Source organism: Triticum dicoccoides, chromosome 2B (genome assembly GCF_002162155.2).
Source record: "Triticum dicoccoides isolate Atlit2015 ecotype Zavitan chromosome 2B, WEW_v2.0, whole genome shotgun sequence".
NCBI lineage: Eukaryota > Viridiplantae > Streptophyta > Magnoliopsida > Poales > Poaceae > Triticum > Triticum dicoccoides.
In genome coordinates this window covers 242,054,053-242,059,543 of record NC_041383.1, presented here as the reverse complement: position 1 = coordinate 242,059,543, position 5,491 = coordinate 242,054,053, and positions in this window count along the sequence as shown.

Sequence of the window (5,491 nt, the reverse complement as noted above, 5' to 3'; positions counted from 1 at the left end):
CGATGTCAACTACATGATCATGCAAGGCAATATGACAATGACGAAGCGTGTCATAATAAACGGAATGGTGGAAAGTTGCATGGCAATATATCTCGGAATGGCTATGGAAATGCCATAATAGGTAGGTATGGTGGCTGTTTTGAGGAAGATATAAGGAGGTTTATTTGTGATAGAGCGTATCATATCACGGGGGTTGGATGCACCGGCGAAGTTTGCACAAACTCTCAAGTTGAGATAGGGCAATGCACGGTACCGAAGAGGCTAGCAATGATGGAAAGGTGAGAGTGCATATAATCCATGGAATCAACATTAGTCATAAAGAACTCACATACTTATTGCAAAAATCTACAAGTCATCAAAAACCAAGCACTACACGCATGCTCCTATGGGGATAGATTGGTAGGAAAAGACCATCGCTCATCCCCGACCGCCACACATAAGGAGGACAATCAAAGAAACACCTCATTCTTCAAATTTGTCACACAGCGTTTACCATACGTGCATGCTACAGGACTTGCAAACTCTAACATAAGTATTTCTCAAATTCACAACTACTCAACTAACATGACTCTAATATTATCATCTTCATATCTCAAAACAATCATCAAGTATCAAACTTCTCATAGTATTCAATGCACTCTATATGAAAGTTTTTATTATACCCATCTGGGATGCCTATCATATTAGGACTAGTTTCATAACCAAAGCAAATTACCATGCTGTTTAGGACTCTCAAAATAATATAAGTAAAGCATGAGAGTTCATCTATTTCTTATGTAACTATGCGAAGACTCTCTAACATTTAAGAATTTAAGATCTTGGTATTTTATTCAAACAGCAAGCAAAACAAAAGAAAATAAAATGACGCTCCAAGCAAAACACATATCATGTGGTGAATAAAAATATAGCTCCAAGTAAAGTTACCGATGAACGAAGACGAAAGAGGGGATGCCATCCGGGGCATCCCCAAGCTTAGGCTCTTGGTTGTCCTTGAATATTACCTTGGGGTGCCTTGGGCATCCCCAAGCTTAGGCTCTTGCCACTCCTTATTCCATAGTCCATCGAATCTTTACCCAAAACTTGAAAACTTCACAACACAAAACTCAACAGAAAACTCGTAAGCTCCGTTAGTATAAGAAAATAAATCACCACTTAGGTACTGTTGTGAACTCATTCTAAATTCATATTGGTGTAATATCGACCATATTCCAACTTCTCTATGGTTCATACCCTCCGATACTACTCATAGATTCATCAAAATAAGCAAACAACACATAGAAAAATAGAATCTGTCAAAAACAGAACAATCTGTAGTAATCTATATCATTCGAATACTTCTGTAACTCCAAAAATTCTGAAATAAATTGTTGGACCTGAGGAATTTGTCTATTAAGCATATGAAAAAATAATCAAACTAAAATCACTCTCCAGTAAAAAATGGCAGCTAATCTCGTGAGCGCAGAAGTTTCTGTTTTTTACAGCATGATCGCAAAGACTTCACCCAAGTCTTCCCAAAGGTTCTACTTGGCACAAACACTAATTAAAACATAAAAGCACATATAAACAGAGGCTAGATGAATTATTTATTACTAAACAGGATCAAAAGCAAAGGAAAAAAATAAAATTGGGTTGCCTCCCAAGAAGCGCTAACGTTTAACGCCCCTGGCCAGGCATGATGGTGACAATGATGCTCACATAAAAGATAAGAATTGAAACATAAAGAGAGCATCATGAAGAATATGACTATCAAATTTAAGTCTAACCCACTTACTATGCATAGGGATTTTGTGAGCAAACAATTTATGGGAACAAGAATCAACTAGCATAGGAAAGCAAGACGAGTATAACTTCAAAAAATTTAACACATAGAGAGGAAACTTGGTATTATTGCAATTCCTACAAGCATATGTTCCTCCCTCATAATAATTTTCAGTAGAATCATGAATGAATTCAACAATATAACCATCACATAAAGCATTCTTTTCATGATCTACAAGCATAGAAAATTTACTACTCTCCACATAAGCAAAATTCTTCTCATTCGGAATAGTAGGAGTATCATAAGAAACTCGAATACTATAAATTGTTTCCACATTAAAAGAGTAATGTTCAGAAAAAGGGTAATCATAATCATGACAAGTTTTATAAATAGAATCATCACTACTTTTTATAGCATAAGTGTCATCACAATAATCATCATAAGTAGCAACTTTGTTCTCATCATAATCAATTGAAACCTCTTCCAAGATAGTGGAATCATTACTAAATAAAGTCATGACCTCTCCAAATCCAATTTCACAATTGTCACAATAAGATTCAACACCTTCCAAAATAGTGGGATCATTACTTCCTAAAGTTGACACTCTTCCAAACCCACTTTCATCAATATAATCATCATAAATAGGAGACATGCTATCATCACAATAAATTTGCATATCAAAACTTGCGAGGTTAAAAATATCATCTTCATAAATCATAGCATCCCCAAGCTTGGGACAAACATTAATTGCAGCAAATAAATTCTCAAACATATCATTCTCATCAAACATAGCATCCCCAAGCTTGGGCCTTTTCATATCATAAGCATAATCACTCTCATCATTAATAGTATGGATGGCACCAATAGTATAGCAATTATCATCATCACAATGAGTAATAGGAGCAACATCATTTGGAAGGGATACCTTTTTACCTTTGCTTCTACGTCTTTTCTTTTTCTTCTTCGCATCATGTGTGGTTTTAATCCTCTTTTTGGAGCTCCTTATTAATGAGATTGGTTGAATAGAAAGCTCCTCTTCGTTACCTGATTCATCATAAGAAAGAATAGGAGGATATTGGGAAATCTCTTCCCTTTCATTAGTATTCTCTTCATCTTCTATTTGTTTTCTCGTCTTTATGTAATTAGCAATATAAGGATTTTCACTAAAATTCACCGCACATTACATATAAATTTCCTCTAGATCAAAATCAAGAACCTTATCGAGGACAAGTTCTGGCATATCCTTAGTTATACATTTCATTTCTTCATAACCCACAAGCAAACTAAGTTCATTATGATGCGCAAGGGAAATCAAGTCATCACAATTTTTGGACACGATACGATCATGAAACAATTTGCATTGGATATTTAAATAACCACATACATTGCAAAGTTCACAAGGATGACTAAGAAAATTTAAACTTTCAGCACAAACATCTAGCCTTTCTTGCAACCATTTGGTTTCTAACTACTTATGCCTCTTGCAAAATCTATCTTCCCTATTTGGTGTGTACTTGCAAACTCTATGCACTCCACAAAAATTGACATGCTTATAAGAGACATTTTCATCATGACTAGTGCAATCATCATTAGTACTATGGTTATTCAAAGAGTTCATACTAACAACATTGCAATCATGCTCATCATTCAAAGATTTAGTGCCAAACATTTTAATGCATTCTTCTTCTAGCACTTGGGCACAATTTTCCTTTCCATCATTTTCACGGAAGATATTAAAAAGATGAAGCATATGAGGTGACCTCAATTCCATTTTTTTGTAGTTTTCTTTTATAAACTAAACTAGTGATAAAACAAGAAACTAAAAGATTCGATTGCAAGATCTAAAGATATACCTTCAAGCACTCGCCTCCCCGGCACTGGCGCCCGAAATTGCTTGATGTCTACTACACAACCTTCTTCTTGTAGACGTTGTTGGGCCTCCAAGTGCAGAGGTTTGTAGGACAGTAGCAAATTTCCCTCAAGTGGATGACCTAAGGTTTATCAATCTGTGGGAGGTGTAGGATGAAGATGGTCTCTCTCAAACAACCCTGCAACCAAATAACAAAGAGTCTCTTGTGTCCCCAACACACCCAATACAATGGTAAATTGTATAGGTGCACTAGTTCGGTGAAGAGATGGTGATACAAGTGCAATATGGATGGTAGATATAGGTTTTTGTAATCTGAAATTATAGAAACAGCAAGGTAACAAGCGATAAAAGTGAGCGTAAACAGTATTGCAATGCTAGGAAACAAGGCCTAGGGTACATACTTTCACTAGTGCAAGTTCTCTCAACAATAATTGCAAAATTGGATCATACAACTATCCCTCAATATGAAACAAAGAGTCACTCCAAAGTCACTAATAGCGGAGAACAAATGAAGAGGTTATTGTAGGGTACGAAGCCACCTCATCCTTTGCGGTCGATCTATTCAAGAGTCCGTAGTAAAATAACATGAAGCTATTCTTTTCGTTCGATCTATCCTAGAGTTCATACTAGAAGAGCACCTTAAGACACAAATCAACCAAAACCCTAATGTCACCTAGATACTCCAATGTCACCTCAAGTATCTGTGGGTATGATTATACGATATGCATCACACAATCTCAGATTCATCAAGTGTTCTCAAATCCTTAAAGACTCAATCCGTTAAGATAACTTCGAAGGGAAAACTCAATCCATTACAAGAGAGTAGAGGGGGAGAAACATCATAAGATCCAACTATAATAGTAAAGCTCGCGATACATCAAGATCGTGCCGAATCAAGAACACGAGAGAGAGAGAGAGAGAGATCGAACACATAGCTAGTGGTACATACCCTCAGCCCCGAGGGTGAACTACTCCCTCCTCGTCATGGAGAGCACCGGGATGATGAAGATGGCCACCGGTGATGGATCCCCCCTCCGGCAGGGTGCCAGAATAGGGTCCCGATTGGTTTTTGGTGACTACAGAGGCTTGCGGCGGTGGAACTCCCGATCTAGGTTATGTTCTGGAGGTTTCTGTATTTATAGGAATTTTTGGCATCGGTCTCATGTCAGGGGGGTCTCCGAGTCGTCCACGAGATAGGGGCCCACGCCTATGGGGTAGGGCATGCCCCACACCCTCGTGGACAGCCTGGGACTCTTCTGGCCCAACTCTTTTACTCTGGGGGCTTCTTTTGGTCCATAAAAAATCATCAAAAATTGGAACATCAATTGGACTCTGTTTGGTATTCCTTTTCTGCGATACTAAAAAACAAGGAAAAAACAAAAACTGACACTGGGCTCTAGGTTAATAGGTTAGTCCCAAAAATCATATAAAATAGCATATAAATGGATATAAGACATCCACTATTGATAGTATAATAGCATGGAACGATAAAAAATTATAGATACGTTGGAGACGTATCATGCTCCATGTTGGTTAATCTCAATGCATGTTTATGACCGTTGTTGCTCTCTAGTTGATTGCTCCTTAATCTTTTGCTAGCCTTCACTTGTACTAAGCAGGAATACTGCTTGTGCATCCACTTCCATAAACCCAAAGTTGTTCCATATGAGTCCACCATACCTACCTATACGCGTATTTACCTGCCGTTCCAAGTAATTTTGCATGTGCCAAACTATGGGTTATTCTCACGATGAGTGTTTATTCACTTGTCACTCACAAGAAAGTGGCTAGTAATCGGGATGCCCAGTTCCGTGCTCAAATCAAATCAAAATATAACTTCAAACAAAACTCCCCCATGACTG